Below are 12586 nucleotides of genomic sequence, written 5' to 3' on the forward strand. Positions count from 1 at the left end.
AATGCGATCAGATGGTACTCATCCTCTTTATGGTCTATTTTTTTATTCTATGGGTGTCTGAGCCGGAACACCACCCTAACTCAGGTGAAAGCAATGAAGAGAACTGCAGAACTTGTGCAAGCTAGTTTATATTTCTAAATATTCCCCCCCCCGAATACAGCTATGTGTATTGTCTGTTCTGTCTTTTCCTTCACAGATAATGGAAGGTCAAATACCAAAGTTTATGGTGTGACCCCACCCCTGTCCCTGTATGAAGGGTGGGCTGTATATTTTTAAATGATAAATCACTGCTGAGCTGCTCCCACAATTTTCAGGCCTAGGGGGCTTGTGCTGATGCCTCCCCAGCTGTTGCCATTAGCTACAGACTGCCTCCGATGTCCAAATGGACATGGTGGCTGAGTGGAAGAGGCAGCTGTTAGTAGTATCAATGGTCTTCAATGTCTGTATACTAATGCACAGAGCATGGGAAATAAGCAAGATGAACTTGAGCTCTTGGTACAGCAAACTAAATATGACATAATAGGCATCACTGAAACCTGGTGGGATGAGTCTCATGATTGGAATGTAGTAATAGAGGGATACAATCTATTTCAGAGAAATAGACCAAACAGGAAAGGAGGAGGAGTAGCGTTATATGTCAGGGATGTGTATACCTGTGAAGAGATCCAGGATTTAAAACTTCAAAGCCAAGTTGAGTGTATCTGGGTCAAAATTAAGGGAGAGAAAAATAACAGTGATCTCATTGTGGGAGTTTACTATAGATCCCCAAGCCAACTGAGGACACAGATGATGCCTTCCTGGAACTGATGGCCAAGCATTCAAAAGGCAGTGAGATAGTAGTAATGGGGGATTTCAACTATCCTGATATTTGTTGGATGTCAAACTCAGCCAAGAGCATAAGGTCGAACAGATTCCTCACTGGCCTTGAAGACAATTTCATTGTCCAGAAAGTGGGAGAAGCAACAAGAGGATCAGCCATTTTAGATCTGGTCCTAACCAATAGTGATGACCTGGTTAGTGGGGTAGAAGTGGCAGGATCATTCGGTGGGAGTGACCATGCTCTTCTGGAGTTTATTATACAGCGGAAAGGAGCAACCAAGCATAGTAAGACTCAAATCCTAGACTTTAAGAAAGCCGACTTCAGAAAACTTAGAGAAACGCTGGGTGAAATCCAGTAATACTAAAAGGGAAGGGAGTTCATGATGGTTGGGAGTTTATTAAAAGGGAGATATTAAAAGCACAACTTCAGGCAATACCAATGAGACGGAAACATGGAAGGTGCCTAAAGAAGCCAGGGTGGCTATCTAAAGAACTTTTAACTGAGTTAAGATTTAAAAGGGATATGTACCAAAAATGGAAAAAGGGGGAAATCACCAGAGAGGAATTCAAACAAATAGCCAGCATGTGTAGAGACAAAGTCAGAAAAGCTAAAGCACAGAATGAACTCAGGCTTGCTAGAGAGGTTAAAATCAACAAAAAGGGCTTTTATGGGTATGTCCGTAGCAAAAGGAAGAACAAGGAAACAGTGGGGGCACTTAGGGGAGAAGATGGTGAAATGCGAACAGGGGACAGAGAAAGGGCAGAACTCCTTAATACCTTCTTTGCCTCAGTCTTCTCCAAAAAAGAAAACAATGCCCGACCTGAAGAATATGGAGCAGATGATTCAGCAGGGGAAACCCAGCCCAGAATAAGTAAGGAGGTAATACAAGAATACTTGGCTAATTTAGATGTATTCAAGTCTCCAGGGCCAGATGAACTACATCCAAGAGTATTAAAAGAACTGGCAGAGGTGATTTCGGAACCACTGGCAATAATATTTGAAAATTCCTGGAGAACAGGTGAAGTCCCAGCAGACTGGAGGAGGGCAAATGTTGTCCCTATTTTCACAAAGGGGAAAAGAGAGGACCCAAACAATTACCGCCCAGTCAGCCTGACATCAATACCAGGAAAGATTCTAGAGCAGATCATTAAGCAAACGGTCTGTGAGCACCTAGAAAGGAACGCTGTGATCACTAAAAGTCAGCATGGGTTTCTGAAAAATAAGTCATGTCAGACTAATCTGATCTCATTTTTTGACAGAATTACAAGCCTGGTAGATAAAGGGAATGCTGTGGATATAGCCTATCTTGATTTCAGCAAAGCCTTTGACAAGGTGCCCCATGATATTCTTGTAAAGAAGCTGGTAAAATGCGGGCTAGACAATGCTACCATTCAGTGGATTTGTAACTGGCTGACTGACCAAACCCAAAGGGTGCTCATCAACGGCTCCTCTTCATCCTGGAGAGTAGTGACTAGTGGGATGCCACAGGGTTCTGTCTTGGGCCCAGTCTTATTCAACATCTTTATCAATGACTTGAATGATGGGCTTGAGGGCATCCTGAGCAAGTTTGCAGATGACACCAAATTGGGAGGGGTGGCTAATACCCCAGAGGACAGAATCACACTTCAAAATGACCTTAACAGATTAGACAACTGGGCCAAAGCAAACAAGATGAATTTTAACAAGGAGAAATGTAAAGTACTACACTTGGGCAAAAAAAATGAAAGGCGCAAATATAGGATGGGAGACACCTGGCATGAGAGCAGTACATGTGAAAAGGATCTAGGAGTCCTGGTAGACCACAAACTTGACATGAGTCAACAGTGTGATGCAGCAGCTAAAAAAGCCAATGCAATTCTGGGCTGCATCAATAGGAGTATAGCATCTAGATCAAGGGAAGTAATAGTACCACTGTATTCTGCTCTGGTCAGACCTCACCTGGAGTACTGTGTCCAGTTCTGGGCACCACAGTTCAAGAAGGATACTGACAAGCTGGAACGTGTCCAGAAGAAGGCAACCAAAATGGTCAAAGGCCTGGAAACAATGCCTTATGAGGAATGGCTTAGGGAGCTGGGCATGCTTAGCCTGGAGAAGAGAAGGTTAAGGGGTGATATGATAGCCATGTTCAAATATATAAAAGGATGTCATATAGAGGAGGGAGAAAGGTTGTTTTCTGCTGCTCCAGAGAAGCAGACACGGAGCCATAGCTGCCAAGTTTTCCCTTTTCTCGCGAGGAAGCCTTTTCAGCATAATGGAATTTCCCTTAAAAAAAGGGATAACTTGGCAGCTATGCACGGAGCAATGGATTAAAACTTCAAGAAAGAAGATTCCACCTAAACATTAGGAAGAACTTCCTGACAGTAAGAGCTGTTCGACAGTGGAATTTGCTGCCAAGAAGTGTGGTGGAGTCTCATTCTTTGGAGGTCTTTAAGCAGAGGCTTGACAGGCATATGTCAAGAATGCTTTGATGGTGTTTCCTGCATGGCAGGGGGTTGGACTGGATGGCCCTTGTGGTCTCTTCCAACTCTATGATTCTAGTATGGGGATGGAGGGAAGAGCCCCAGGTTAAGGCTGAGGGAAGCTGGGGCAGGGCCAGCTGGCAACAGAAGGGAAATCAGGGTCGGCTCCTTCTTGTCTACTTGAGTTGTCATCTTACTGCTCTCTCATTGTTCCTGTGCCTGTCACACCCACTTAGCTGTAAAAACTCCCACCTTATTTTGTCATGGAGAATCCCATCTCCACATCCCAAATAAACCTAGGATACCCAGAATAGTACCAAATTTTTACTTTATTGGCAAAAGTTCGAAGAAACAAATGTCAGAGAACTTTTTTGAAGAGCAATTATTCCAATCAGCAACCAACATTAGGATTTCAACCAATAAAAGTCTTGTACTGGCTTTAAAATTTAGTTTTAAAATCCTGATCCTAGGTAGAGAGAGACTCCTAATGCCTCTATTGAGGGAGTCAGTCCAAAGAGTTTAGCTTTTTGTAAAAGGCATCATACTGCTTAAATAATGGCATGTAAGGAAAGGTCTTCACCTCTGAATACCTATTTTGTAATGATCAAATAAAAGTACTATTTAAAAACTATTGGAAGCAGGCGATGCAAAATGTTAACACTGCATTAAGACACAACTTGTGCCTGGATGTTTCGTTAACATTAACATGCATGCGTTTTGGAGCAAGAAGCCAAGCAAGGATTCTTTATTACATGAAAAGTTGATACATCAACTTTTAAAGTTAATGTAAAATCAGTATAGATCTCTCCCTCTTTAGGGCAGGCGGGATCTGGAATAAAAGTACTGAAGACATCTAATCTAATTTCAAAAGGTTAATGATGCCTTTGTGTAAGAGGCTTGTAGGACTCACAGAGCAGAAAATAGTCTTAACTATGCTTTGCACTCAAGAGAAATGCAAAGGTGAGCAATTGGTACAGTGTGTTTCGTATTTAGCTGAGTACTGTTAAATATGGCCTTTTCTGCCAGTTCCCTTGTTTTGCTGCATTTTTAATCAAGGAATATGTTTATGAGGACAGAGTGCATTTGATCTGTGTATAGAGTTCTTTATTTATACAGTGGTACCTCGGGTTACAGACGCGTCAGGTTACAAACGCTTCAGGTTACAGACTCTGCTAACCCAGAAATAGTACCTCGGGTTAAGAACTTTGCTTCAGGATGAGAACAGAAATTGTGAGGCAGCAGCGGAAGGCCCCATTAGCTAAAGTGGTGCTTCAGGTTAAGAACAGTTTCAGGTTAAGAACGGACCTCCGGAACAAATTAAGTTCTTAACCAGAGGTACCACTGTATGGAGTTATAGTGTACAGAGTTATAGTGGAATTTCCTTTTAGGCCTAATATAGGAATGTGCTCAAATAGCTTCTCCTTGCTGAGGTAGGATCACTTACACCAGGTAGTGTTTTTATTACACTGTGTAGCTTTCTACCCCCTCCAGCAGTTGGCAGTAATGAGGGATGGAAAGAGAGTGCTCTTAAATATTGAAGTGTCCCCCACAATGCTGTGAACCCATATCTGCCTGCCTTATTTCTTGTGCGCCTATGTATTATGATTTTTTTTAAAAAATTGGCTTTGAATGGGGCGCCCTATGTCCATTCAAGATGCAGACCAAGCTATAACATTAGTAGGCCGAAAGTCCACAATGCTTTGTGCAGCAGAGCCAACTTGAGCTGTGATCCTATGCATGCGTACTCGGGAATAAGCTCCGTTGAACATAATGGGTCTTTTAAGTAATCATATATAGCCCAGGCTGGATTTGAGGCTGAAGCATATAGTTGTCTGTGTAAGGCTATAGTTAATATTAGAGGAAATAAAGTAGAACTGGCTGTCATTCCCACATAATTAATTGAGTTTACAATCAAGATCAGCTTTGGAGTCCAGAACTTGCCCAGCAAGTCTAATATCTTTTTTGTTTAATATAAAATGGTTTTCTGTGTTCTTGTAGAATAGTTCAAAGAAACTCAGAAGTAGGTAACAAGAAACAACAAACCTAAAACTTCTACTGTTCCTAAAGGGCTTTGTATCTCCAGTTAACAAGTCAAGACCAGAGTCATCTCTCATTTTCAGAGTGAACAGATGGTACAACTGTTGAGAGATCAGACAGAAGAATCTAATAAATTTAAACAAAAATCTGCTCTCAACACCTGTGTGTCTCATAAAACGGTGAAAAATTCAAAGTCCTGGGAATAGTTGCTAATTTTTTAGATTTTAATCCCAGAAAATATACCATCTTCATTCATCCATGTTCTTTTAATGAGAGTAATTGAACAACTGGATTTGGATGCTTCCGTTTGTATTTTTATTATTAAAAAATTATTAGTTTTCCAACATACCCCCAATAATAGCCAAAATATAACAGTAATTAATTCTCAAATTATACAATTATCAAAGTGCCAACCAGCTTCCATTTAATACATTTTAGTTAAAGTGGCTCCCCACATGATGGTTTGAGTGCATTTCCAATCTTATATTACTGCGTTCCATAATCTTAATTAATTTCAGTTACATTTCAGTTATAATAATAATCCCTTAGTCAACAGCTACATAATTAATGATTTCCATTTGTGATGTTACAATATATAAATTTATAAAGCTTCAAATGAGGAACTCAAACTATTATCTTTATTCTTTCCTGCATGTGAAAACAGTTATATCCCCGGAGATTCCTTCTGTCCATATATGGTGTTGTCTCTTTCACTTCCCAGCTGTTGTTTCCTCCCATCGTGACTTGGGTTGGAACTGAATCTCAAAAGTTTCTCAGAGTTCTTATATCTCTGTCCCTTGTTTTGATGTCTTGGATCAGGCGACAGTCTGCTAGAAACCATTCTGTCTCACTAGTAAAACATGTCACAGATCTTCACCATTCCCCCCTCAGCCTAGGAAAAGGTGGGCAGTTTTTGAACGTGCTAAAGATTTAATACTCCTTTCCAACTCCCAGAATCTCTGCAACGTTTTTATCACAACCCCCAAATTCTTTTCTTCCCAGCAAGAGATTTATAGCCCAATTAAACTTTATCTTAAATTACAATTGGTCAGTAGCGCACACAAATCTCAGTCTCTTTTTCCTTGTCTGTTGCATTTAAACAGAAGTGAGGGGAATTACTCTGTCTTTCCAAAACAGTCATACTTGAGCTTCCCCCCCTCCTCTCTTCATTTCAGATCACACACAGTTTCCATTTTTGCTTGTTAATATCAATATTACTCCAATGTCCCTTCCTCACTTGTAAATATAATTTTATCTTATATTCCAGAGATGGCTGCCGAATCATAAATATATAACAGAAGCTTAGAATAAACACACCTTGGGCTTCCCTCTCCCCAACCGACTCTTACGCCGAAGAAAATCTTATTTCAATTCAAACCTTTGATCCATGTAGCTGGTATATTCAACAGTATGTTATTATAACCCTTTTCCATCATGCACCGGTACTTTAAAGCCAATTAAAGATCCAATTAAACAGAGAACCTCTGCTTCTTAATGGCAGCGTTGGATGATTTTCGCCAGGCAGAGTGCTTTTGCCTCCCACATTCCATACTGGAGTGAGAACCAGGTACAGAGATGAACTGCAAGTGAAGCCCATTTACAAGGATGATTTACCCTCTATCATCCTTGTTTTTAGTTCGCTGATGATCCCCCACTGTCGTGGGAGCTGCCTCCATTAAGGCAGGTGGGACCGGAATGCTTCCCTTTTTAATTCACAAAAGCATCTAGGGCCATTGATTGGCAGTGAAGACAAAACATAAACCAGGGGTGATCAATAAAGACTTAAGTTAATCTGAGCACAGGAAACATTGTCAGGAGCTGGCTGGCTAACACAACAGCATTGATTTTTTTTTATAAAAAACCAAGTCAATAGTTTCCTGAAGAAGCAGCTTATGACATTTAAACCCATTGCATACAAATGGCATGGTTATTTATAATTAAATATGACTATTAGCAGACTCTGGAAACTTAAAGTCATTAGCTGTTGTTACCTACAATGTTGGGATTTCCTGATGCAGTTAGTTAACTGAGCCTTATCGCCACTAGTGGGAAGTGTTGGGAAGTTAATTATACTGTAGCTTCTCTAATTACATGTGAAGCAGCAGTAACAGGGCAGCAGTCCCACTGACTTTACTGGTAATATTAAAAAGTTTAGGTATCTATTTTCTATACAGTCCTTTCAAGGATACCATGTATTTCAGAGTTGTTTGGATTTATAACTAGCTACCTCAGTTCAGAAAGAGAGACCTGCAAGTTCAGTGTCCTATGATTGATGCAGATGGTGCCCCTGAACGTGTATGCCTGCTGCAGAACTCCCATTGGAAGTGCATGAGCATTTTGTTTCTCATAGCAAGCTACTGTTAAATGAAGTTCTTTAAGCTTTTATCTTATTACTGGATAGCAATAAAAGAGGATCAGACAAACTCACGGAGGATAAGGCACTCAGTAGCTACTAGCTATGATTGCAGTGTTGTACCTCCAATCCCAAAGGCAGTATGCTTCTGAAGACCAGTTGCCAGAAATCACAAGTAGGGAGAGTGGTGTTGCACTCAGGTCCTCTGCGTGTGGGCTTCCCATAGGCATTTTGCTGGCCACCGTGAAAAACAGGATGCTGGACCAGATGGGCTTTTCATCTGATCAAGCAGGACTCATTGTTGCCAGCATGATGTCCAGTGAATTGTGGGAACATATTTTGAGATTCAACTATGAGATGTGTGAATTCTTGCATAAAATAAGCAGCTTATTTTTATTTGCCCCATACATTGGGGAATATATATTATTGCTTTCCAAAGAGCTGGTTGTTGCTCACTTCTGTGCATCCACATTCATTGCTGACAGTTGGTTCCCTGACTTGTTAAGCATGACAGCCTTTGCCTATTTTCTTAATGAGAATTATGCTGGTTGCTGGATATGAGCTAGGTTTGACTTAGAGTGGGGATTAGCATTGGAGTTGCTGATGTCATAAATGTATTGAAAGCAAACAGACTGGTGATGGTATGGAATATTATTTATATTTCTTGTAAAACCCTGGGTAACTTGAGTATCCTGAAACATCTTGATTTGAAGGGCCACCCAAGGATATTCATGTGTGAACAAAAAGATGAACCTAGATTTTCTCCCTCCAGACCCAATATTTTATCAATAACGCAGTACCCTTTAAATCAAGAGGTAGACCACACTTTCAGGGTTCAGAGCCACATACTCATGCTGATGACCAAAGCAAAAATGGGTGGGAGACCCCTTCTCTCTCTCTCTCTCTCTGTGCCCTCCCTGTTCTTCATCTACCCATCTTGCTTTCATTTTCTCTCTCACACACATCTGTATGCACAAGCATTAAACCATACACACACACACACACACACACACACACACACACACACCTTCATCCATTAATTAATTCTATTCCATTCATTCTCTCTCCAGGCTTGGCGGGTGGGGGGCACCTGAAAGGAGGTGAAGGGCTGTGGGTTGCCCATCAGTGTTCCAAACACTTCTGTATTGCCCAGGTAATATACTTGCACCCGATAGAGTGAGAGGCTTTGTGAGAAAGCTCCTTTGTCGAGGTAGGCCAGTCAATGTTATGAACAAAGTTAGGCTCTCAAATGTCCAAAGGATGTACCCCTATTCCTCATTCCATGGTGCAGCAGTTTAATTGCAACAGGGACTGCAGAGCTGAGCTTTTTTAGTATCTTTCTCTTCCAATGTAATGGCTCAAATAAGCCTCATTAAATAAATTGTTCTGTTCAACTCATACCCTAAAATAGCAAATGAGATACATATCCTAGTCTGCTTCACAAAGAAGGAAGGATGCTGTATCCTCATCTTTCCAGCCTGTGAATTATGGATGGAGGTCACATCGGGGTGCCTTTTATCAGTATTCAATGTGATCTTGTTTATTTTAAAAGGTATACCCCACCACTCTATCCAACAACAGGCTCTTGTGGCTGATGTATACCGGTAGTCTGTGACCATACTGTGGTCTATCTCCATGCAGGTTTCTCTCTCTTTCAGGCTGCCTTTGGACAAAAGCCTGTTTGAATTTACATGTAGGGTTGGATTGAGCATTAGAATAGGTGCACTGAAATAGAAGGTGCATAGGTTAGCCATGGTGTACATTAATATAGTGAAAATATCAACCAACTATTGTAAATACATCAAAAACCATACTTTATTTTATGTATAGCAATACAATTTACATATTAAATAACACTATAATAGAATGATTTGATATACTTTTAAAACATAACAAAAAGGAAATTCTTCAAGTTACAAAAAGGAAGAACAGAAAACAAAAAAATTAATAACTCCCCCCAAACCAAACACCACATTTCCCCAATGGGTCAATGAGACAAACTTATCCAGTGACTGGTTAAGTCTAATTCCTATTGCACACACTGACAATGGAATTTAAAGAAAATCCAGCATCAACAATCACTGTCCCAAAGAATAACATGTGTTGAATTCTTTTTGGAATGTGATGGCATTTCACTACTTCAATACACATAAAGTATGTATTCACATATCCACCACAAAAGGAAAAAAAAAACCATGAAGAAGTTGAAACTAGAAAAAAATTAGCTTTATATGAAAATATAAAATTCTATGATTATATACCATAGATACAAAGTTCCCAGAATATGCTTATTCAAGCAACAAAATATTTACAGTTTTAATGATTTCTGCTATTTAAAAATGAAGGAAATGAAAATAATGGATAGAGATGAATACTTAGTTCTTTAGAAACAATGGCTGCTTGCTAGTTTCAAAGGTTCTAACAAAAAAAAGAAAGGTCACTACCCCAAATGTTGGAGAGTTGTGACATTTTATAAAATTGACTATCTCCTCTTTTGGAGACATGTTTATTCTTAAAACTCAAGACATTTTTTCTTGAAATTAATTATCCTCTGTAGAAAAGGCTTCCCTTTGCAAATATCTAACAAAAATACTAAAAACAGTTGAACAGCTAAGACAATGTCGAGGCCAAGTCTTTTCATTACAGTTTCTCTGTGTACTCTCCCTGTTTGTTTTGCATGCCTTCCCCATACAGATAAGCAAAGCTAATGTAGTATGCATTACGGTACTTATAATGGCAATCAAGAGAGAAAGCTCAAGAATCGACATGTAAGGATGGAGAATTACATCTCAAAAAGAAAAGAAATGCAGTGGATAAGCAATGAGGCATTTCCCCTTCATATAAAATTCACTGGCACTATTTGAACATAACCATGTATCACAGGAGTGGGTGGCAGAAGAGAATGAATTTGAGAGAATGACTGCTAAGTCATTAACAGTGCAATCCTATACACACATTACCTGGAACTAAGCCCCATTGAACACAATGGGATTGACTTCCAACCAAACATGCATACAATTGCCCTGCAACGTAACTATACTTTCCTTATTTCTTCTTCTTCAAATTTTCCATTATTTTTTGCTAATAATTAGTATTATGTTTCTTTGGTAAAATTGATATCTCTACTTTAAAATACAATAGCAGTTTACAAGAAATCATATTTATAACAAGATCATTGTGCTATGTCATTAAAAAGGGATAGCATTTTGGTAGCGTTCCAATGAATCTTTCAATTAAAACCTTGCTCATCTGATTGCAACTCCACTAGCTCTACAATGGACCCTAAAAGTCTGTATTTCTTACACAGAGGTGTGCACATGTGCCACATGCACCCACATCTTTTGCCGCATGATAGTTTGCATTCAGAGTTTGATCAGACACACTGAAATGCTAAAGGATAATTTGTTTCAAAATAAAAGTTTTGGTTTACCTCCTGCACTATTCATGTGTGATGAACTTAATCTATGCAAAGTGACTTTTCATATCAACTATCATACTCAAGAAGTACAAAGCAAAGCATGTATTTGCAGTACTAAGGCTGTAGACTGGGAATGCCAACGGCACTACCCTTCCTTTAGATGAAGGTTCGATACATAAATACGCATTGATTTTCATGGCCAAACATACGAGGCAATTTGTTTCAGAGTATCCATATTGCAATCCCATGTTCTCTTTGTTTCCAGACCACATTAGCAAAGACAGGTTATACAAGCATCAGTCTTTTACAAGTGCATTTCTTTCAAAATGCTAATATTGAAAATGACATGTTTATAAATGAATCAAAATTCAGGTTTCACCAGAAGGATATCCTCTCCTCTACAATGAAGTATAGCCAATGTGAATCTAACAGAAAAGACCAATGGCAGTATTTCATTAGACTGCTGAGCCCACTGATCTGTTAATATAAATTCAGAGCTTACACTGATAAGCAATACTACAATATTCCTTGGATAAACAGATGCAAGACCCAATGCCTTAAGCAGGGTAGAAAGGCAGAACATAAATAGGACACAAATGACTAACTTGTTCCAAATAATTCACTGGGATGTAAGTCCTGATTAAGGGCCAAACTACTGACTTAATTGCAGAAATACAAATAATGTGCACATTTTTGTTGCAGCCAACGAGAAGAGTAAATAACGTCTAAAACGGGGAGGGGTTGATGGGAATGGAGAGTTAAACTCTCTCCCTCCCATGGTTCTGACAAAAATTAACTTCTCATAAACTGCTGCGCCAACTGCTGCTCATATGACTTTGGCAGGGAGAGAAAAAGTTGAACTCCTCCTTCCCACCCCATAAGGTCTGACGGCTGCTTAGGTTTCTCCTTGGTTGTTGGTATTTGCATAATAAAAACAATATGTCGATTGCATTCATGCAATCAATGTCACATCTGGTGTGGCCCAAACGCCTTTGAGTTGTGGCTCATGTCAATAGGATTGTTTCAGAACAAAACGACAGCTGCAACCTCAAAATTGCAGCTTTTCATGTCATAGCAAATTTACACTTTGTAACTTGAACTTCACATGAAACATCAAACCCTTCTTCCCAAACATATCTTGTTATTCCCCTCTTTACCTGCTGACTGCAGCATTAAGAATACACCCTGATTCCCATGTGAACTAATTAAAACAAAGCAATTGATCATTAAATCGAGTTATGCACCTGTGGACAAAATCCTGTAAATATTAAAGAAGAGCTGGAATTCACATGGAATTGGCTTTGCAAACCATCCAACTTCAGCTATACTGGTCTAATTTTGTCTTAAAATCCACACCGAAAAACACACTTGTACAACTTGGTACACATTTTCAGGAACTGGCTTAAGTGCTGCCAGGCAGTCTTGCCAAAACACATTCATTTCCCTCTGTAGTATCTCCTCCACAAATTCAGACTCAAATGAAAAGCTACCAACAAATC

Source organism: Zootoca vivipara, chromosome 2 (assembly GCF_965207765.1).
Source record: "Zootoca vivipara chromosome 2, rZooViv2.hap1.1, whole genome shotgun sequence".
NCBI classification, from domain to species: Eukaryota; Metazoa; Chordata; class Lepidosauria; order Squamata; family Lacertidae; genus Zootoca; species Zootoca vivipara.